The following is a 25237-nucleotide window of genomic DNA, read 5'->3' as shown; positions in this document are numbered from 1 at the left end:
TGGTACTTGTTTTTCTCTTTCTGACTTACTTCACTCTGTATGACAGACTCTAGGTCCATCCACCTCACTACAAATAATTCAATTTCGTTTCTTTTTATGGCTCAGTAATATTCCATTGTATATATGTGCCATATCTTCTTTATCCATTCATCTGTTGATGGACACTTAGGTTGTTTCCATGTCCTGGCTATTGTAAATAGAGCTGCAATGAACATTTTGGTACATGACTCTTTTTGAATTATGGTTTTCTCAGGGTATATGCCCAGTAGTGGGATTGCTGGGTCGTATGGTAGTTCTATTTGTAGTTTTTTAAGGAACCTCCATGCTGTTTTCCATAGTGGCTGTATCAATTTACATTCCCACCAACAGTGCAAGAGGGTTCCCTTTTCTCCACACCTTCTCCAACATTTATTGTTTCTAGATTTTTTGATGATGGCCATTCTGACTGGTGTGAGATGATATCTCATTGTAGTTTTGATTTGCATTTCTCTAATGATTAATGATGTTGAGCATTCTTTCATGTGTTTGTTGGCAGTCTGTATATCTTCTTTGGAGAAATGTCTATTTAGGTCTTCTGCCCATTTTTGGATTGGCCTGTTTGTTTTTTGTTATTGAGCTGCATGAGCTGCTTGTAAATTTTGGAGATTAATCCTTTGTCAAGTGCTTCATTTGCAAATATTTTCTCCCATTCTGAGGGTTGTCTTTTGGTCTTGTTTATGGCTTCCTTTGCTGTGTAAAAGCTTTGAAGTTCCATTAGGTCCCATTTTTTTATTTTTGTTTTTAGTAATCAAGACAGTATGGTACTGGCACAAAAACAGAAATATAGATCAATGGAACAGGATAGAAAGCCCAGAGATAAACCCACAGACATATGGTCACCTTATCTTTGATAAAGGAGGCAAGAATATACAGTGGAGAAAAGACAACCTCTTCAATAAGTGGTGCTGGGAAAACTGGACAGGTACATGTAAAAGTATGAAATTAGAACACTCCCTAACACCATACACAAAAATAAACTCAAAATGGATTAGAGACCTAAATGTAAGTCCAGACACTATCAAACTCTTAGAGGAAAACATAGGCAGAACACTCTATGACATAAATCACAGCAAGATGCTTTTTGACCCACCTCCTAGAGTAATGTGTTTACTTTTTGCTCTCAAGTTGCTCGGAGGCCCCACTTCACTCCTCAGCTTTCCCTAAATGAGAATCTGAAGTGCGGGCTCCACAGCAGCTGAGTGATTTTGAAAGTTTCACCTGATAACTCAGTTTCTATTCTCATGAGCTTCCAGTGTGGCTTCATTTACTGCAGGGCATGGAAAGCCAGAATCCACACCTTATATAGACTTTAAAATGTGCTTAAGTGTGATTTAGGAGGCAGAAGCCATCTTTTTTCTTCTTTTTATTTGGCCTTTCTCTGTTGGCAAGCACAGAAATTGGATGTGGGATTTTTCTGCAGTAATATTAGAGTGCCCATACAGCAGTTTTGTGGTTGTCAAGAGACAGTTGCCATTGGAGCAGCCATAGCTTCCTGCTTCTGCTTTATCACTGGATTGCAGCTTGGTGATACACTTTTCTCTCAAATGTTCCACTGGCAGCCTCTGATCTTTGTAAGCACCTAATTCCCATTATTAAATCTCTTTCTACTTAAAATACCTAGTGGGATTTTTTAGTTGCTGCACTAAGCACAAATACACTGACAAAAAGAAGTCATTAATTGTATAGATGAGGCAGTGTCAGTAATTGCCCAACTTCACCCTACTATAACTTAGGGCAGAACAGAAATCCAGGTTTTCTGTCTCTAAGCCTAATTCACATGGTCTGTTAATAACATAGGATCTCAACATAATTTCAAAGAGCTCTGAAATATGAAGTAATTTTTCCCAGTGCTCAGTGAAACAGATGATTATTGCTTGAATGAGGTATTATGTTTTTTGGAAAATAAAAAAATTCAAATTCACGAAGGCAGAAAACATGTATTGATATAAGAAGGAAATTACAGCCAGAGAAAGTAAGATGGATTTTGTATGACTTAATGTATATATAATACCTCCTAATTTGCATACAAATCTCTCAAATGTGTGGAATTAATTTGAAACTTTTCTAAACATTATCCTAGTTTTCATCAGTCTTAATAGAGACTTGAACCTTGGATTGATGATTCTGCTGAATATAATCTAAAGGTAAAAACCCTTTAGAATTCATGCATGTAGATGTGAAAATAATAGGAAACATGTCGTATTTCTTCTAATTTTCAAAAAAGGGCAAAGAAGAATACTACAGATCAATGTTTAATGTACATCATGTTAAATTCTAGGAATGATTATTAAATAGATATTTGGGGCTTCTAGAAACAAATGAGTAAACATTTTACTTATTAAGAAAATGTTTAAGAAAACATAATGACAACTGAACCTTGAATAATCTTTCTTACAGCTGTTAAATTGATAAATAAGGGCAAAACCATAGGCATATGTGAAGACGTGTTTTATAATAGAAATAACTTTTACCAAATAGTGAGAAAATTGCTAAGATTCAGCTTATGATAAAATTGCTTTCTGAATACAAATGTTGCTGTAAATGTACATAATACAATGCTTGGGGAATTAGAGAGTCATGAAAGAGCTGTCACCTTGCTACCATTGATTATATTGAATACTATGTATACATTTAACACTTATATAAACACTGAATGGTATACATTGAATACATGTATAAGTAGGTTTAAAGTATTATTTATTGTAGCAGTATTAAAAGTGTTCAAAAATGCAGATAGAGTTTTACCCAAACTAGATGTTTAAAATAATTTATTTTTTAATGCTGTGGATAATTTCACTATAATTTAAGATTTTAATATCTAACATATAAAGAGCTTAACACACCTCCCCACTACCTCTATTCTTCACTCCTGTTTATTCCTCTCTCCACTACTAGTTGGCCCTCTGGCCTCCCTTCCATAGAAAATTTTCTCATCCACGTCATCATGACCTTCTTCTTACTAATTATGGAGAATACCTTTAGATAATTATTTTAATTCATTTACTTCTTGACAGGATTTTATACTTCTGAAAATTCCATTCCTTCTTATCTGCTGCTGCTCTTCCACCTCCTTTTTACAATCATGATTCTATTATTTTATTAAAATGATTTTACAAATGATCAATAAGAAGAAAAGGAGTTTAGAAAGAGGTAATACAGAAAAAGTATGGAGATGAAAGTAAAATAATAATTTCCATATCTAACCAACTTAATATACCCATTATTAACATTCAATAATCATTATTGTAGACAACTATGAGGGGACTTATATGAGCACACACATAGTAGTTAACTCAAGAAAAAATTTATAATTCCTATTATATTTCCACTAAAACGTATTAAATTTTACTTGCAATTAACAGAAAAAATAAAACTCAGAGAACTGATAAACTTTATATAGTAACTACAATCACTTATGGTCAGAAACTAAGATAGTTATCTTGTTAAGGAAAAATGATTAATTGAAAACTTAGAGGCTTGAGTAATTTTTTAAACTATACTATTCACTTTAGTTTGTATTTGTTGATTCTGTTATAAAAGTTGAAGAAATTAGTACATCTCTACTTCCTCCTAATTCCTAACTCATCTGTCTGATTCGTATTACATTGTTATGTTTATACTATCAAAGTTCACAATATTTATAGGCTGTCCTGTATCCATAATTGTCATAATTGTCATAATTGTCATTGTATCCATAATTGTTCATTTGTATAATTTTTGTTCTATATTTGAGTCCATCAAATGCTTACCATCAGTCCTTTACCATAATTTCTTAATTTCTGACCTGTATATTTCTCTTGTTTGGCTGGATTTTGTCTACAATTCTTGATTGCTTGAGAATGTCAATGGCAACTCAGAAGAACAAATTGGCTGGGTTAAATTACAGTCCTCATAGTCTTCCTTAAAACTCTGTAATGGTTGCACTGCCATCTTCTGTTATGGAGAAAACTGGGGCAAATATAATTCCCACCCAACCTGCACTTGACTTCCCTTCTTGTCTAGATGGCCATACGAGTCTTTCTTTACCCTTTATTTATATTTTGTGGGGTATAGTTGATTTACAATGTTGTGTTATTTTCAGGTGTAGAGCAAAGTGAATCTGTTATACGTATACATATATCCACTCTCTTTTAGATTCTTTTCCCATATAGGCCATTACAGAGTATTGAGTAGAGTTCCCTGTGCTATACAATAGGTCCTTATTAGTTACCTATCTTATATATAGTAGTGTGTATGTGTCAATCCCAATCTTGCAATTTATCCCTCCCCTCCCTTACCCTCCAATAACCATAAGGTTATTTTCTACATATGTAACTCTATTTCTGTTTTGTACATAAGTACATTCGGAGCCTTTTTTTTTTTTTAACATTCTTCATATAAGCAATATCATATGATATTTGTCTTTCTCTGTCTGGCTTACTTCGCTCAGTATGACAATCTCCCATCTCTAGGTCCAACATGTTGCTTCAAATGGCATTATTTTGTTCTTTTTATGGCTGAGTGATGTTCCCTTCTATATATGTACCACATCTTCTTTATCCATTCATCTCTTGATGGACTTTTAGGTTGCTTCCATGTCCTGGCTATTGTAAATAGTGCTGCTATGAACACTGGGATGCATGTATATTTTTCAATTATGGTTTTCTTTGGATATATGCCCAGGACTGTGATTACTGGATCATATGGTAGTTCTGTTTTTAGTATTATAAGGAACCTCCACACTGTTCTCCATAGTGGCTGTACCAGTTTACATTCCCACCAACTATGTAGGAGGGTTCCCTTTTCTCCACACCATTGTTTGTACGTTTTTTTGATGATGGCCAATCTGATCAGTATTAGGTGATACCTCATTGTATTTTTGACTTGCATTCCTCTAGTAATTAGTGATGTTCAGCATCTTTTCATGTGTTTTTAGCCATCTGTATGTCATCTTTGGAGAAATGTCTATTTAGATCTTCTGCCCATTTTTTGATTGGGTTGTTTGTTTGATATTCAGCTGCATGAGCTGTTTGTATATTTTGGAGATTAATCCCTTTTCGGTTGCTTAATTTGCAAATATTTTCTCCCATTCTTAGTGTTGTCTTTTTGTTTTGTTGATGGTTTCCTTTTCTGTGCAAAAGTTTTTACCTTTAATTAGGTCCCATTTGTTTATTTTTATAATAATTTTCATTACTCTAGGAGGTAGATTGAAAAAGATCTTACTGTGATTTATGTCAGAGAATGTTCTACCCAAGTTTCCATCTAAGAGTTTTATAGTATCCAGCCTTACATTTAGGTTTTTAACCCCTTTTGAGTTTATTTTTCTGTATGGTGTTAAAGAATGTTCTAGTGTCATTCTTTTACATATATCTGTCCAGTTTTCCCAGCATCACTTATTGAAGAGACTGTCTTTTTCCATTGTATATTCTTGCTGCATTGTCATAGATTAGGTGACCATAGGTGTTTGAGTTGACTCTCTCTTAAGTTGATCTGGACTTTCTATCCCGTTCCATTGATCTACATTTCTGTTTTTGTGTCCATAGCATACTGTTTTGATGACTGTGGCTTTGTAATATAGTCTGAAGTCAGGGAGCTTGATTCCTCCAGCTCCTTTTTTCTTTCTCAAGATTGCTTTGGCTATTTGTGGTATTTTGTGATTACATACAAATTGTAAAATTGTTTGTTCTAATTCTGTGAAAAATGCCATTGGTTATTTGATAGGGATTGCATTCAATCTGTAGATTGCTTTGGGTAGTATAGTAATTTACACAATATTGATTCTTCCAATCCAAGAACATGGTATATCTCTCCATCTGTTGGTGTCATCTTTTGTTTATTTCATCAGTATCTTACAGTTTTAGTACAGGTCTTTTGCCTCCTTAGGTAGGTTCATTCCTAGGTATATTATTATATTTGATGTGATGGTAAATGGGATTATTTCCTTTATTTCTCTTTCTGATCTTTCATTGTTAGTGTATAGGAGTGCAAGAGATTTCTGTGTATTAATCTTGTATCCTGCAACTTTACCAAATTCATTGATGAGCTCTAATAGTTTTCTGTTAGCATCATTCGAGTTTTCTATGTATAGTATCATGTCATCAGCAAACAGTGACATTTTCACTTCTTTTCCAATTTGGATTCCTTTTATTTCTTTTTCTTCTCTGATTGCCATGGCTAGGACTTCCAAAACTACATTGAATTAACAGTGGTGAGATTGGACATCCTTGTCTTGCTCCTGATCTTAGAGGAAATGCTTTCAGTTTTTTACCATTGAGAATGATATTTGCTGTGGGTTTGTCATACATGGGCTTTATTATGTTGAGGTAGGTTGCTTCTGTGCCCAATTTCTGGAGAGGTTTTTGAATTTTGTCAAAAGCTTTTTCTGCATCTATTGAGATGATCATACTGTTATCGCTCTCAATTTGTCAATGTGATATATCACATTGATTGATTGATTTGTGGATATTGACAAATCCTTGCATCCCTGGAATAAATCCCACTTGATCATGGTGTATGATCCTTTTAATGTGTTGTTGGATTCAGTTTACTAGTATTTTGTTTAGGATTTTTGCATCTATGTTCATCAATGAACAATAATTAATCAGTGAAGAAAAAAATATTTTTTTGTGATATCTTTGACTGGTTTTTGTATCAGGGTGATGGTGGCCTCATAGAATGAGTTTGGGAGTGTTCCTCCCTCTGCTGTATTTTGTAAGGGTTTGAGAAGGATAAGTGTTAGCTCTTCTCTAAATGTTTGATAGAATTTGCCTGTGAAGGCTTCTGGTCCTGTACTTTTGTTTGTTGAAAGATTTTTAACCACAGTTTCAATTTCAGTACTTGTGATCGGTCTGTTCATTTTCTATTTCTTCCCGGTTCAGTCTTGGAAGATTGTACCTTTCTAAGAATTTGTCCATTTCTTCTAGGTTGTCCATTTTATTAGCCTATAGTTTGCTTATAGTAGTATCTTATAATCCTTTGTATTTCTGTGGTGTCCATTGTAACTTCTCTTCTTCATTTCTAATTTTATTGATTTGAGTCCTCTCCCTTTTTTCTTGATGAGTCTGTCTAAAGTTTATCAATTGTTTTTAATCTTTAAGAACAAGCTTTTCGTTTCATTGATATTTGCTATTGTTTTCTTCATCTCTATTTCATTTATTTCTGCTCTGAACTTTATGATGTAGTTCCTTCTACTCACGTTGGGTTTTGTTTGTTCTTCTTTCTCTAGTTGCTTTAGGTGTAAGGTTATGTTGGGTTTTTTTGAAATTTCTTGTTTCTTGAGGTAAGATTTTATTGCTATAAAGTTCCCTGTTAGAACAGCTTTTGCTGCGTCCCATAGGTTTTGGATCATCGTGTTTCCATTGTCATTTTTCTCTAGGTATTTTTTGATTTCCTCTTTGATATCTTCAGTGATCTATTGGTTATTTTGTAACATATTGTTTAGCCTCCATGTGTTTGTATTTTTTAACAGTTTTTTTTTCTTGTAGTGATTTCTAATCTCATAGGCTTGTGTTTCAAGAGGTTGCTTGATATGATTTCAATTTTCTTAACTTTACTGATGCTTGATTTGTGACCCAAGATGTGATCTATCCTGGAGAATGTTCCATGTGCACTTGAAAAGAAAGTGTATTATGCTGTTTTGGGATGGAAATATCCTAAAAATATCAATTAAGTCTATCTAGTCTAATGTGTCATTTAAGGCCTGTGTTTCCATATTAATTTACTGTCTGGATGATCTATCCATTGGTATAAGTGGGATGCTAAAGTCCCTATTATTATGTTACTGTTGATTTTCCTTTTTATGGCTGTTAGCATTTGCCTTATATATTGAGGTGCTCCTATGTTGGGTACATATATATTTATAATTGTTATATCTTCTTCTTGGATTGATCCCTTGACCATTATGTAGTGTCCTTCTTTGTCTCTCTTAACAGTGTTTATTTTAAAGTCTATTTTGTCTGATATGAGAATTGCTACTCTAGCTTTCTTTTGACCTCCATTTGCATGGACTATCTTTTTCTATCCCCTCACTTTCAGTCTGTATGTATCCCTAGGTCTGAGATGGGTCTCTTGTAGACAGCATATATATGGGTCTTGTTTTTGTAGCCATTCAGCCAGTCTATGTCTTTTGTTTGGACCATTTAATCCATTTACATTTAAGGTAGTTAGCAATATGTATGTTCCTATTATTATTTTCTTAATCTTTTTGGGTTTGCTTTTGTAGGTCTTTTTCTTCTCTTGTGTTTCCTGCCTAGAGAATGTCTTTTAGCATTTGTTGTAAAGCTGGTTTGGTGGTGTTGAATTCTCTTAACTTTTGCTTGTCTGTAAAGATTTTAATTTCTCTTTCAAATCTGAATGAGATCCTTGCTGGGTACAGTAATCTTGGCAGTAGGTTTTTCCCTTTCATCACTTTAAATATGTCCTGCCACTCCCTTCTGGCTTGCAGAGTTTCTGCTGATGAATCAACTTAACCTTATGGAGATTCCCTTATATGTTATTTGTTGCTTTTCCCTTGCTGCTTTTAATATTTTTTCTTTGTACTTAATTTTTGTTGGTTTGATTAATATGTGTTTCTCCTTGGGTTTATCTTGTATGGGACTCTGCACTTCCTTGACTTGGTGACTATTTCCTTTCCCATGTTAGGGAAGTTGTCAACTATATTCTCTTCAAATATTTTCCCTAGACCGTTTCTCTTTCTCTTCTTATGGGACCACTGTAATTTAAATGTTGGTGTGTTTAATGTTGTCTTAGAGTCCTCTGAGACTGTCCTAATTTCTTTTCATTCTTTTTGTTCTTTTCCACATCAGTGATTTCCATCATTCTATTTTCCAGCTCACTGATCTGTTCTTCTGCCCCAGTTATTCTGCTATTGATTCCTTTTAGTGTATTTTTCACTTCACTTATTGTGTTGTTCATCACTCTTTGTTTATTTCTTCTAGGTCCTTGTTTAAAATTCCTTGTATTTTCTCAGTCTGTACCTGCATTCTTTTTCCAAGATCTTGGATCATCTTAACTGTCATTACTCTGAATTATTTTTCCAGTAGATTGACTATCTCCACTTCTTTGTTCTTCTGGGGTTTTATCTTGTTACTTCTTCTGGGACATATTCCTCTGCTGTGTCATTCTGTCTAACATTCTGTGATTTCAGCTTCCATTCTGGAGGCTGCAAGGTTATAGTTCTTCTTGCATCTGCTGTCTATACTCTGGTGGATGAGGCTGTCTACGAGGGAAAAGCAACAAGTAACATACAACGGAATCCCTATAAGGCTATCAGCTAATTTTTCAGAAGAAATTCTGCAGGCCAGAAATGAGTGGCAGGATATGAAAGGAAAAAACCTAAAACCAATAATACTCCACTCAGCAAGGCTCTCATTCAGATTCGACAGAGAAATCAATAGCTTTAAGCAAAAGCTAAAAAGAATTCAGCAGAACCAAACCAGCTTTATAACAAATGCTAAAGGAACTTCTCTAGACAAGAAACACAAGAAAAAAGAAAAAAAGAGGAAGGGAAAAAAAAAGGCCTACATACACAGACTGAAAACAAACAATTAAGAAAATGGTAATGGGAACATACATATTGATAATTAAAAGAAAATGGATTAAATGCTTGAACCAAAAGACATATATACTGGCTGAATGGATACAAAAACAAGACCAGTATATATTGTCTACAAGAGACCCACTTCATATCTATGGACACATACAGACTGAAAGTGAGGGAATGAAAAAAGGTACTCCATGCAAATGGAGATCAAAAGAAAGCTGGAGTAGCAATACTCATATCAGACAAAATAGACTTTACAATAAAGACTGTTACAAGAGACAAAGAAGAACACCACATAATGATCAAGGGATCAATCCAGGAAGAAGATATAACAACAATTGTAAAATATATATGCACCCAACATAGGAGCACCTCAATATATAGGGCAAATGCTAACATCCATAAAAGGGGAAATAATAGAGAGTAACACAGTAATAATGGGGGATTTTAACAACCCACTTATACCAATGGACAGATCATCCAGACAGAAAATCAATGAGGAAACACAGGCCTAAATGACACATTACACCAGATGGACTTAAATGATATTTATAGGACATTCCATCTGAAAGCAGCAGAATACATTTTCTTCTCAAGTGCACATGGAAAATTCTCCAGGATAGAGGACATGCTGGACCACAAAGAACCCCTTGGTAAATTTAGGAATATTGAAATCATATCAAGCTACTTTTCCGACCACAATGCTGTGAGATTAGAAATCAACTACAAGAAGGAAAACTGTAAAAACACAAACACCTGGTGGTTACACAATATGCTACTAAACAAACAATCAATGGATCACCAAAAAAATAATACCCAGAGACAAATGAAAACAAAAACACAACAATCAGAAACCTATGGGATGCAGGAAAAGCAGATATAAGAGGGAAGTCTATAGCAATACAATCTTACATTAAGAAACAAGAAAAAATGCTGGAACCTACCAAAAAAGTTACCTTATACCCAAAGACAAAGAAGAAGACACAAAAAGATGGTAGGAGGAGCACAATCACTATAAAATCAAATCCCATACCTCTCAGGTGGGTGACCCACAAACTGAATAATTATACCACAGAAGTTCTCCCACAGGAGTGAAAGTCTTGAGCCACACATGAGGCTTCCCAGCCTGGGGGTATGGCAAATGGAGGAGGAGCCTGCAGAGAATATGGCTTTGAAGGCCAGCGGGGTTTGATCACAGGAACTCCACAGGACTGGGGGAAACATGAACTCCACTCTTGGAGGGTGCACATAAGATCTTGTGTGCACCAGGACCCAGGGAAAAAGCAGTGACCTCATAAGAGAATGAGCCAGACTTAGCTGCTAGTATTGGAGTGTCTCCTGTGGAGGCAAGGGGCAGCTGTGGCTCACTGCGGGGACAAGGACACTGGCAGCAGCAGCTCTGGTGAGTACTCATTGGTGTGAGCCCTCCTGGAGGCCACCATTTCCACCACAAGACTTAGCCCCACTCAAGAGCCTGGAGACTCCAGTACTGAGATGCCTCAAGCCAGACAAACAACAGGGCACCATCAGCAGACAGGCTGCTTAAAGTCTTCCTGAGCATGGCCCTGCCAAACAGAGTTGCAAGACCCAGCACCACCCATCAACAAGCAGGAACCAGGCTTTCCCAAGAGTAAGACTGTACAAACCTTGTAAACAGTTTCATCCACCAGAGTGCAGACAGAAGAAGCAAGAAGAACTACAACCCTGCAGCCTCTGGAATGGAAACTGCAATCACAGAATGTTAGACAAAATGACACAACAGAGCAATATGTCCCAGAAGAAGAAACAAGATAAAACCTCAGAAGAACAAATAAATGAAGTGGAGATAGGCAATCTACTGGAAGAAATAATTCAGAGATTCAGAGTAATAACAGTTAAGATGATCCAAGATCTTGGAAAAAGAATGCAGGTACAGATTGAGAAGATACAAGAAGTTTTAAACAAAGACCTAGAAGAACTATAGAACAAAAAAATAGAGATGAACATACAATACCGGAAATAAAAAATACACTAGAAGTAACTGAGATAGAAGAAAGAACAAGTGACCTGGAAAACAGAATGGTGGCAATCACTGCCACAGAACAGAATAAAGAAAAAAATTAAAAGAAATGAAGAGAGTATAAGAGATATCTGGGACAACATTAAATGCATCAACATTCACATTATAGGGGTCCCAGAAGGAGAAGAAAGGACCTCAGAAAATGTTTGAAGAGATAATAGCCAAAAACTCCCCTAACATGGGAAAGGAAACAGTCACCCTAGTCTAGGAAGCACAGAGTCCCAGGTAGGATAAACCCAAGGATGAACACACTGAGACACATAGTAATCAAACTGACAAAAATTAAAGACAAAGAAAAAATGTCAAAAGCAACAAGGGAAAAGCAACAAATAATATACAAGGGAACTCCAGTAAGGTTATCAGCTGAATTCTCAGAAGAAACTCTGCAGACCAAAAGGGATGGGCACAGTATATTTAAAGTAATGAAATGGAAGAATCTACATCCAAGAATACTCTACCCAGCAAGGCTCTTATTCAGATTTGATGGAGAAATCAAAAGTTTTACAGACAAGCAAAAGCAAAGAGAATTTAGCACCACCAGTAGCTTTGCAACAAATGCTAAAGGAACTTCTCTAAGCAGAAAAGAAAAGGCCACTACTAGAAACAGGAAAATTATGAATGGAAAAGCTCACTGGTAAAGGCAAACATGAAGTAAATGTAGGAAATCATCTGTACACAAATATGATATCAAAACCAGCAACTGTGGGGCTTCCCTGGTGGCACAGTGGTTGAGAGTCTGCCTGCCAATGCAGGGGACACAGGTTCGTGCCCTGGTCCAGGAAGATCCCACGTGCTGCAGAGTGGCTGGGCCCATGAGCCATGGCCGCTGAGCCTGCACGTCTGGAGCCTGTGCTCCACAACAGGAGAGGCCACAACAGTGAGAGGCCTGCATACTGAAAAAACAAAACAAAAACAAAAACAAAAACAAGCAATTGTGAGAAGAGGAGAGCACAAGTGCAGGATATTGGAAATGCATTCGACATTAAAAGACCAGCAACTTAAAATAATCTTGCTTATATATAGAGTGTTATATCAAATCCTCATGTTAACCACAACTGAAAATCTACAAGAGATACACACACAGAAAAGAAAAAAGGAATCCAAACACAACACTAAAGTTAGTCATCAAATCACAAGACAAGAGAACAAAAGAGGAAGGGAAGAAAAAAGACCTACAAAAATAAATCCAAAACAATTGAGAAAATAGCAATAGGAATATACATATCAATAATTACCTTAAATGAAAATGGATTAAATGCTCCAACCAAAAGACATAGACTGGCTGAATGGATATGAAAACAAGATGCATATATATGCTGTCTACAAGAGACCCACTTCAGATCTAGGGACACATACAGACTGAAAGTGAGGGGATGGAAAAAGGTACTCAATGTGAATGAAATTAAAAGAAAACTGGAGTAGCAGTACTCAAATCAGACAAAATAGACTTTAAAATAAAGACCGTTACAAGAGTCAAAGAAGGACACTACATAATGATCAAGGGATCAATCCAAGAAGATACACCAACTGTAAATATATATGCACCCAACATAGGAACACCCCGATATATAAGGCAAATATTAACAGCCATACATGGAGAAATCAACAGTAACACAATAATTGTGGGGGGTTTTAATACCCCACTTTCATCAATGGACAGATCTTCGAGATAGAAAATCAGTAAGGAAACACAGGCCTTAAATGACACATTAGACCAGATAGACTTAATTGATATTTATAGAGCCTTCCACCCAAAAGCAGCAGAATACACATTCTTCTCAAGTGCACATAGAACATTCTCCAGGATTGACCACATGCTGGACCACAAAGTAAGACTCAGTAAATTTAAGATAGCAAGAAAAAAACTGTAAAACTGGGGGCTTCCCTGGTGGTGCAGTGGTTGAGAGTCCGCCTGCTGATGCAGGAGACACGGGTTCATGCCCCGGTCTGGGAAGATCCCACATGCTACAGAGCAGCTGGGCCCGTGAGCCATGGCTGCTGAGCCTGCATGTCCGGAGCCTGTGCTCCACAAAGGGAGAGGCCACAACAGTGAGAGGGCTGCATACCGCTAAAAAAAAAACCAAAACTAAACTAAAACTCACAAACACAAGGAGGCTAAAAAATATGCTACTAAAAAACCAGTGGATCACTGAAGAAATCAAAGAGGAAATGAAAAATACCTAGAGAAAAATGAAAATGAAAACCTGATCCAAAACCTATGGGGTGCAGCAAAAGCAGTCCTAAGAGAGAAGTTTATAGTAATAAAATCTTACCCCAGAAAACAAGGAAAAATAAATAACCTAGACTTAGACCTAAAGGAACTAGAGAAAGAAAAACAAATAAAACCTAAAGTCAGTAGAAGGAAAGAAATCCAAAAATTTAGAGCAGAAATAAATGAAACAGAAATGAAGAAAGAAATAAAAAAGGTCAATGAAACTAAAAGCTGGTTCTTTGAAAAGATAAACAAAATGAGTAAACCTTTAGTCAGACTCATCAAGAAAAAAAGGGAGAAAAGATGTTAAAAAAAGAAAAGAAAAAATGGGAGAGGGATCAAATCAATAAAATTAGAAATGAAAAAGGAGATGTTACAATGGACACCACAGAAATACAAAGCATTCTAAGAGACTACTACAAGCAACCATATGCCAATAAAATAGACAGCCTCGAAGAGACGGACAAATTCTTAGAAAGGAACAATCTCCCAAGACTGAACTAGGAAGAAATAGAAAATATGAACAAACCAATCACAAGTACTGTAATTGAACCTGTGATTTAAAAAATTCCAACAAACAAAAGTCCAGGACCAGATGTCTTCACACAGACACAGGTGAATTCTATCAAACATTTAGAGGTGAGTTAATACTTATCCTTCTGAAACCATTTCAAAAAATTGCAGAGGCTGAAAAACTCCCAATCTCATTCTGTGAGCCCACCATGATGCCAAAACCATCACCCTGATGCCAAAACCAGACAAAGATACCACACACACAAAAATTACAGGTCAATATCACTGATGAATACAAACGCAAAAATCCTAAACAAAATATTAGTAAACTGCCTCCAACAATATATTAAAAGGGTCAAGTAGGATTTATCCCAGGGATGCAAGGATTTTTTAATATCAGCAAATCAGTGTGTTATACCATATTAACAAAGTGAAGAATAGAAAGCATATGATCATCTCAATAGATGCAGAAAAAGATTTTGACAAAATTCAATGCCCAATTATAATAAAAACTCTCCAGAAAGTGGGCACAGAGTGAACCTACCTCAGCATAATAAAGGCATACATGACAAATCCACAGCTAACATCACGCTCAATGGTGAAAAGCTGAAAGCATTTCCTTTAAGATCAGGAACAAGATAAGAGGTTCACTCTTGTCACTTTTATCCAACATAGTTTTGGAAGTCCTAGCCATGGCAAGCAGAGGTGAAAAAGAAATAAAAGGAATCCAAATTGGAAGAGAAGATGTAAAACTGTCACTGTTTGCAGATGACATGATACTATACATAGAGAATCTTCAAGATGCTATCAGAAAACTACTAGAGCTCATCAATGAATTCTGTAAAGTTGTAAGATACAAAATTAACACACAGAAATCTCTTGCATTTCCAAACAGTCACAACAAAATATCAAAATGAGACATTACAGAAACAATCTCATTTACCATCACATCAAAAAGAATAAAATGTCTAGGAATAAACCTACGTAAGGAAGCAAAAGGCCTGTACACTGAAAAATATAAGATGCTGATGAAACAAATCAAAGATGACACAAACAGATGGAGATATACCATGTTCTTGGATTACAAGAATCAATATTGTCAAAATGACTCTACTACCCAGGGAAATCTACAGATTCAATGCAATCCCTATCAAATTACCAATGACATTTTCCACAGAACTAGAACAAACAATCTTAAAATTTGTATGAAGATATAAAAGACCCCCAATAGTCAAAGCAATCTTGAGGAAGAAAAACAGAGCTGGAGGAAGCAGGCTCACTGACTTCAGACTATACTACAAATCCACAGTCATCAAAACAGTACGGTACTGGCATAAAAAGAGAAATATAGTTCAGTGGAACAGGATAGAAATCCCAGAAATAAACCCACGCTCTTATGCTCAATTAATCTATGACAAAGGATGCAAGACTATACAATGGAGGAAAGAGAAGTCTCTTTGATAAATGGTACTGGGAACACTGGACAGCTACAAGTAAAATGAAATAATAACATTCTTTAACACCATACACAAAAATAAACTCAAAATGTATGAAAGACAGTGTAAGACGACACTATAAAACTCTTAGAGGAAGAGATAAGCACAACACTCTTTGACATAAATTGCAGGAATATCTTTTTCAAGCCACCTTCTAGAGTAATGGAAATAAAAACAAAAATAAGCAAATGGGACATAATTAAACTCAAAAACTTTTGCACAGCAAAGGAAACCATAAAAAAAAATGAAAATACAACACACAGAATTGGAGAAAATATTTGCAAACTATGCTACCAACAAATGATTAGTCTCCAAAATTTACAAACAGCTCATGTGGCTCAATATCAAAACAAACAAACAAATAACCCAATCAAAAAATGGGCAGAAGACCTAGATAGACATTTCTCCAAAGAAGACATACAGATGGCCAACAGGCACCTGAAAAGGTGCTCAACATCGCTAATTATTAGAGAAATGCACATCAAAAACTACCATGAGATATCACCTTATACCAGTCAGAATGGCCATCATCAAAAAATCTTCAAACAATAAATGCTGGAGAGGGTGTGGAGAAAAGGGAATCCTTCCACACTTGGTAGGAATGTAAATTGGTACAGCCACAATGGAGAACAGGAAGGAAAGTTCCTTAAAAAAGTAAATAAAGAGCTAACATACAATCCAGCAATGCCACTCCTGGGCATATATCCAGAGAAAAAGATGCTTTGAAAGGATATATGCAACCCAATGTTCATTGCAGCACTGTTTACAATAGCCAAGACATGGAAGCATCCTAAATGTCCATCAACAGTGGAATGGATAAAGAAGATGTGGTACATAATCAGCCATAAAAAGAATGAAATATTGCCATTTGCAGCAACATGGATGAACCTACAAAATACTATACTTAGTGAAGTAAGTCCAACAGAGAAAGACAAATATTATATCACTAATAAAAAAACAATACAAATGAAATTTATATATAAAACAGAAACAGACTCACAGACATAGAAAACAAACTTATGGTTACCTAAGGGGAAAGGGTGGACAAAAGGGGTAAATTAGGGGTATGAGGTTTACAGATACAAACTACTATACATAAAATAGATAAGCAACAAGGATTTACTGTATAGCAGAGAGAACTATATTCAACATCTTGTAATAACATACAATGAAAAATAATCTGAAAAATATATATATAACTGAATTACATTGCAGTACATCTGAAAATAACCAAATATCATATGTAAATCAACTATACTTCAATTAGAAAAAGGAATACTCTCACCAGCAAAGTTGTCCTTCAGAATTGAAGTAGAGATAAAGAGTTTTCCAGACAAGCAAAGCTAAAGGAGTTTATCACCACTAAACTAGCCATATAACAAAGGTTAAAAGGACTGTTTTAAGCTGAAATGAAAGGGTGCTGATCAGTAACAGGAAAACATATGAAAGCATAAATCTCACTGGTTAAGATAATCATATAGTAAAATTCAAAATAATCTTATATTGTAAAGGTGGTGAGTTAATCACCTATAGAACTAGTATGAAGGTTAATAAACAATAGTAGTAAAAATAACTAACATAAATAATTGTTAACACAGAAGAAGACGTAAATTGTGACATCAAAAAAATAAAATGTGGAGGACAGGAGTAAAAATGTAGAGCTTTAGAATGACTTAAATTTAAGTTATCATCAACTTAAAATACACTGTTATAAGATGTTTTAAGTAAGCCTCCTCTAAGATCAGGAACAAGACAAGGATGCTCATTCTCACAACTTTTTTTTTTTTTGCAGTATGCGGACCTCTCACTGTTGTGGCCTCTCCCATTGTGGAGCACAGGCTCCGGACATGCAGGCTCAGTGGCCATGGCTCATGTGCCCAGCTGCTCTGCGGCATGTGGGATCTTCCCGGACCGGGGCACGAACCCGTGTCCCCTGCATCAGCAGGCGGACTCTCAACCACTGCGCCACCAGGGAAGCCCTCACAACTTTTATTCATACTGGTATTGGAAATTTTTGCTAGAGCAATTAGGCAAGAAAGAGAAATAAAAGGTATCCAAATCAGAAGGGAAGAAGTAAAATTTCACTATTTGCAGATGACATATTATTTATAGAAAATCCTAAAGACTCCACCAGAAAACTGTTTGAACTAATTAATGAATTCAACAACGTTGCAGGATACAAAATCAGTATCTGAAAATTGTTGCATTTTTCTATGCTAACAATATTAGAATGAGAAATTAAGAAAACCATCCATTTACAACCGAATCAGAAAAATAAAATGCCTAGGAATAAATTTAACCAGGTGGGTGAAAGACCTGTACCCTGAAAAATATATGACATTTATGAAAGTAACTGAAAAAGGTACAGACAAATTGAAATATATTTTGTGCTCACGGATTGGAAGAAGTAAAGTTGTTAAAATACCTGTATTACTGAAGCAATCTCCAGATTCAATGCAATCCTTATCAAAATTCCAATGGCATTTTTTTTTACAGAAAGAACAAAAAAATTCTAAAATTTGTATGAGACCACAAAGGACCACAAATAGCCAAAGCAATCCTGAGAAAGAACAAAGCTGGATGCATCATGCTCCCTGATTTCAAACTATATTACAAAGCTATAGTAATCAATATAGTGTTGTATTGGCATAAAACAGACATATAGATCAATCGAACAAAATAAGGAGCCCAGAAATAAACCCATGTATATATGGTCAAATAGATCATGACAAAGAAACCAAGAATATACAATGGGAAAGAATGGTCTCCTCAATAAATGGTGTAGGGAAAACTGTACAGCCACATGCAAAAGAATGAAATGGACCACTACCTTACTCCATACTAACTAACAAACAAACTACTAAGTACTAACTACAAAATAATACTACTAACAAACTAACTACTAACACATAAAAACTCAAATGGATTAAAGAATTGAATGTAAGGCCTGAAATCATAACACTCCTAGAAGAGAAACCGTAAACAAAATGAAAGGACAACCCATGGAATCGGAGAAAATATTTGCAAATGATGTGACTGACAATGAATTCATTTCCAAAATATACAAACAAGTCAAACAGTTTAATATATATAAAAAAAATCCAATCAAAAAATGGGCAGAAGACTCAATAGACATTTCTCCAAAGAAGACATACAGATAGCCAACAGGCACATGAAAAGATGCTCAACATGGATAATTTTTAGAGAAATGCAAATCAAAACCACAATGAGGTATCATCTCACGCCAATCAGCATGGACATCATCAAAAAGCCTACAAATAATAAACGCTGGAGAGGGTGTGGAAAAAAGGGAGCCCCCCCTTCACTGTTGGTAGGAATGTAAATTGGTGTAGCCACTATGGAGAACAGTATTGAGGTTCCTTAAAAAACTAAAACTCGAACTACCATATGATCCTGCAATCCCATTCCTGGGCATATATCCAGAAAAGACAAAAACTTCTAAGTCAAAACAATATATGCATTCCAATGTTCATAGCAACACTATTTACAATAGCCAAGACACGGAAGCAACCTAAATGTCCATTGACAGATGAATGGATAAAGGAGATGTTTGTGTATAGACACACACACATATATATTTATATAATAGAATATTATTCAGCCATAAAAAGAATGAAATAATGCTATTTGCAGCAACATGGTGGACCTATCATACTAAGTAAAGTCAGAGGAAGAAAAATATAATATGATATCACTTATATGTGGAATCTAAAAAACATGATACAAACGAACTTATTTACAAAACAGAAATAGACTCACAAACATAGAAAACCAACTTATGGTTACCAAAGGGGAAAGCAGGGGCAGTGAGGGGAGGGATAAATCAGGCATTTGGGATTAACATATACACACTACTACATATAAAATAGATAACCAACAAGGACATACTGTATAGCACAGGGAACTATATTCAATATTTTATAATAACCTATAATGGAAATGAAAAAAGAATACATATATTCATATATATATATATATATATATATATATATATATATAACTGAATAACTTTAAAAAGAAAACTCCTAGAAGAAAACATAAGTGGTAAGCTCTTTGGCATCATTCTTGCCAAGTGGGACTATATCAAACTAAAAAACTTCTGCACTGTATCAACTAAATGAAAAGGCAATCTATTGAATGGGAGGAAATATTTGCAAATCATATGTCTCACAAGGGGCTAAATTCCAAAATATTAAAAACTCATACAACTCAATAGCAAAAAAACTCCAAACAATCTGATTAAAAAATGGGCAGAGGCTCTGGATAGACATTTTTCCAAAGATGACATACAGCTAACCAACTGGTACATGAAAAGATGCTCAACATCACTAATCATCAGAGAAATGTGAATCAAAACCACTATGAAATATTACCTCACACCTGTTAGAATGACATTATCAGAAAGAAATAATTATTGGCAAAGATGTGGTAAAATGGGACGTTTGTGCACTGTTAGTGGGAATGTAAATTGGTGCAGCCCCTGTGGAAAACAATGTGAAGGTTCTTCAAAAAAATTAAAACATAACTACCATATAATCCAGCAATTCCACTTCTAGTCATTTATCTGAGGAAAATGATAATGCTCTCTCAAAAACGATATATGCACTCCCACATTTTAAAATACATCTCTATTAGAGTATAATTGCTTCGCAATACTATGTTGTACAACAAAGCAAATCAGCCATATGCATACATATATCCCCATATCCCCTCCCTCTTGATCCTCCCTTCCACCCTCCCTATCCCACCCCTCTAGGTGGTCACAAAGCACCGAGCTGATCTCCCTGTGCTATGCGGCTGCTTCCCACTAGCTATCTATTTTACATTTGGTAGTGTATATATGTCAACACTACTCTCACTTTGCCCCAGCTTCCCCCTCCCCCCTGCATCCTCAAGTCCATTATCTACGTCTACGTCATGTAGCTCTCCACATTTTTTACAGTATTATTTACAACAGCCGAGACATGAAAGCAACCTTAGTGTCCATTGATGGATGAATAGATTCATTCATATAAATTAATATAAATATATATAGTATATATACACACTATATATATCAAATACATAAACACACATATATACAACGGTGTTGTATTCCACCATAAAAAATGAAATCATGAATTTGTGGCCACAGGGGTGGACCTTGAGGGTATTATGCCAAGTGTAATAAGTCAGACAGAGAAAGACAGAAACTGTATGATTGCACTTATATGTGTAGAATCCAAAACAATTGAAAACAAATCTGAGCTTATGGACACAGAGAACAGTTGTTGGTTACCAGAGGTGAGGGGTGGGAGGTGGGTAAAATGCGTGAAACAGCAAAGGTACAAACTTTTATTATAAAATAAATTATGAGGATGTAATATACAGCATGGTGACTATAGTTAATCATACCCTATTTTATATTTGAAAGTTGCTGAGAGAGTAGGTCATAAAAGTTCTAATCACAAGAAAAAGCACTATGTCTAGTGGTAGAGGTTAACTAGTCTTATTGTGGTGATTAACTTGCAATATATACAAATATTGAATCAGTATGTTGTACACCTGAAACGAAAAGAATGTATGTCAACTATATCCCAAAAAGTCAATGTTAGCTAATATTTATATTATTCTTTGCAGATATTATTTCTTTTGCTTTTCAGGTACCTTTATGATCTTTTCTTTGTCTTGGTGTTCAATTTCATTATGATTTGTCTAGGTTTGGATTTACTTCTATTTATCTTTTTAAAAGTTTGTTTTTCTTCCATATCCTATGAATTCATATCTTTACATCTTTATTTTTATAATTCTCAGCTATAATCTCTTCAAATATTGTCTCTTCCTCATTCTCTATTGTATCTTTCTGACACCCCAATTATATGACACTCCAATTTTAAAGATGTTAGAACTTATCATTATAAATTAAACGTCTTTTCAACTCTAATATTTTCTAAGCCCTCTCTTCTCTGAGCTAATAATTTTGTTTCTAGTTTCATAATTCTTTCTTCAGCTGTGCCTAATCTGTTCTTTATCCCCTGAGATTATATTTTTAACTTTTTTTCCACTCCTAGGGGTTTGATTTTTTTCAAAGCTTGTCTCCATTTTTGTTGGTGATTTATTTTCTTGATGAGCATTTGAGTATCTCTTTTACTTCTTTATACATTTAAACACTTCTATTATTTTTTGTTTTCTGGCCAATAATTCTAATATCTGAAGTCTTGGGTGGGTGTTGGAGGAGGTAATCAAGAGGACATGACCTCCAGTTGGCTCTCAAACTGGACACAGCAGTCAGAGGCTTTTCACCTCTCTCCCTGTGCTTGGAATGTACACTGTCCCCCGTTCCCACAATGGGAACCATTTTCAAGGATGCAGTCTTGAGAGAACAACGTGTTATTGAGACTTTCTGGATGGCATGTGTGACTGACCTTCTACATAAACTTTCAAAATTTGGGGGGTGTCAGTGCAGAGATCTCCTTGTCTTGCAGCTGCTCAAGAGAAGCTTCATATGGAAGTTCCCTGCCCTCTGTGTATGGGGACCAGTTTCACATTTCATCTGGGACGCTCTTGAAGCAATTGCAAACTAACTGTGGGGGACAGGAATCTCTGCTGGTTGTTGTTTCTGCTGTTTCTTGTTTGTGGAATCTTGAAAGGATCGAGGTATGTCCCTTCAGAAAGACAAATATCATATGATATCACTTATATGTGGAATCTAAAAAATATGATACAAATTAACTTATTTACAAAACAGAAATAGACTCACAGATTTCAAAAACAAAATTCTGATTACCAAAGGGGAAACATGGTGGGGAGGGATAACTTAGGAGTTTGGGATTAACATATACACACTAGTGTATATAAAATAGATAATCAACAAGGACCTACTGTATAGCACAGGGAACTTTATATTCTGTAATAACCTATTGGGAAAAGAATCTGAAAAAGAATGGATATATGTATATGTATCCACTGAATCATTGAATTACTTTGTGGTACACCTGGAGATAACACAATATTGTAAATCAACTATACTCCAGTATAAAAAAATTTTTAATAATTTAAAATTAGACTAAGAAACCTACTAGAGCATATCACTAATATAAATCAAGAACAAAGAAACATAGCAAAGTCTCAAGCACAAATATTAGGTATAAAAACATAATACTTAAAGTAAAAGACCTAATAGGTAGGCTGGATAGCAGAATGGATATGACTGAGGAACAAATCATTAAATTGGAAGATCTGATAGAGGAAGTATCCCTGAAGGAGAGAACAAAGACAAGGGATTTTTTTTTTCATTTAGAAAGACTAATACTCAGATAATGGGAATTTTAGAAAGAAGGAGAAATAAAATTGAAGAACTCATGAAAAAAAACTTTCTTGGAATTAGAAAAAAAGATGAAGACCTCAGATTGAAGACATCACAGAATGACAAAGAAGATGATAAGGGCAGAGCCACATGTAGGCAAATGGTAGTAAAATTTAACAACATCAAAGACAAATTCCAAAAGCTGATAAAGAGAAGATTACATACAAAGGAATGAGTATTAAATTTCCATCAGATTTCCAACAACAACACAATGAAAGGAAAAGAAGAAATATACCTGTAATAACCCAGAATGAAAAGTCTAGAAAATAATATAATGAGAATTGGGAAATAGGGGAGACAAAAGGATATGAGATTAAACTATTATTTTTGCCTTATGCTATCAGTATATATATCAACATTTCTTTTTATATATAAGAAAGGATATAAAAGAAATGAAAATGGGAGACTAAAGAAATATGTCCATTCTTAATTAATGCTTCTCTCCTTAAAGCAACAAAACACAGTGAGGTTTCCTTCCCTCTCATTCTTCTAAGTTAGTCCTGTAAGCTTGCAAGGACAGTGAAATGAGAATGAAAGTGACATGCGTCACTTCCAGACAAACACATTTCATTTCTGTGAGAAACTGCAATTTCCTTTCCCCAGCCTCAGTAACTGACGAAGTCTATGTTGAGATGGAGTCTTGGTAAGCCTGGGAACCTGAGTGCCTATGATGAGCAGAGCCCTACTATCAAATCTTGTTAGTAGCAAATAAACTCTGTATGCAGCAAATGAGGTCTTGGAATTGATTGTTATGGCATTGTAACTGAGCCTCTGCTTACTGACAAAGATGTATGCGTATATTTCTAAGACATTTCTCACTTATTTATTGCTATTCCTTAAGGGCTTATCTGAGAAAAGAAATTGTAAAGTCTTGCCAGATCCTCTCCCTAGTTACCTGACTTCAGAGACTGACTGATGGACTGTTGGGTTATGTCTAGCAACACTTTAGATGCCTTTCCAAAGAGTATGTGAGTCCTCCCCGAGCTAAGGAGCGCTAATAAACCTCTACTTTTAATAACTAAAGTGCAAAAATGATTGCTTTTGTGCTTAGAAACATGATATCATGTGCTTTATGATATCCAATTGGTCTTTGAAAGAGGTCCTCCGAAGAGCTGTATGGCAGGGCCCTCTAGAGGGAACCCTGAACAAGAAACAGGGAACTGGGCTATTTCCAGACTGAAGAAGTACAAAAGGGGGACAGGAAGCATTCTTGGGAACTGTTGACCAGATAAATATTGAAAAGAATGACCACCAGAAGATTCTGTTGCTGGTGAGATTACTTGTGCTAAGAGAAGCTGCTGAGAGATATTGCTGGAAACATCAAGCTAGAGCTGTGCTTCTCAAACTTGAATGTGCAGGTGAATCACCTGGGAATCTTGTTAAAATACAGACTAATTCAGTACCTCTGGGCTGGGGTGGGGCAGGATTGAACACTTCTAAGAATCTCCCAAGTAATGCCAAGGCTACTGGTCCTCGTTCTGCACTTTTAGGAGCTAGTGTAATTGTTCTCGCTCATGACTGCACATTCAAGTCAGCTGGAGAGCTGTAAAAATGATAATGTCACCTCTAGATATTCTGATTTAATTAGTCTGGAAGTGGCCTCGCATCAGGAGCTTTAGAGGCTCCCCAGGGGATTTGAATGTGCAACCAAAGTTAAGAACCAATGAGAGAAACCTTTGGGCTCCTTCCAGTGGGCATAACATCAAGGACATAGTTGACCCCACCCAAGATATTGTTGACCCTATAATTCTTTCTCACAAGAGTCCTCAACCAACTACTGGCATCCATAGAAGAGAGGAGAGTTTCCTAGCACTTTAGAAACAATGATAATTACAGTTAGGAATAACATTTCCTGAGCACTTATTATATGCTAACAAATTTACAAATTACATTAATTCTCCCATTTATTCATTACCAAATGTTATAGGGTAGGTACCATTACCTACTTAATAGATGAAAAAATTGGGGTTTAGAGAGATGAAGTAACTTGCCTGAAGCCACCTAGCAATTAAATTATGAATCTAGAAATAGT

General features: G+C 35.5%; 1 long non-coding RNA gene across 1 annotated transcript in view; it reads left to right on the top strand.

Moving 5' to 3' along the window:
* LOC125964327 (uncharacterized) overlaps positions 1-24237 on the top strand; it is a 124045-nt gene extending 99808 nt beyond the window's left edge. Inside the window, exon 3 of the long non-coding RNA XR_007477264.1 lies at positions 17632-24237. This is a non-coding gene — a long non-coding RNA (uncharacterized LOC125964327). The remainder of the gene's footprint in view (positions 1-17631) is intronic.
* The last annotated feature ends 1000 nt before the right edge of the window (positions 24238-25237 follow it).

The sequence above is a fragment of the Orcinus orca genome, chromosome 4 (assembly GCF_937001465.1).
Source record: "Orcinus orca chromosome 4, mOrcOrc1.1, whole genome shotgun sequence".
In the NCBI taxonomy this organism is placed as follows: Eukaryota; Metazoa; Chordata; class Mammalia; order Artiodactyla; family Delphinidae; genus Orcinus; species Orcinus orca.
Note: the sequence above shows the minus strand (reverse complement) of the source record. Positions and strands in the feature narration are given on the sequence as shown.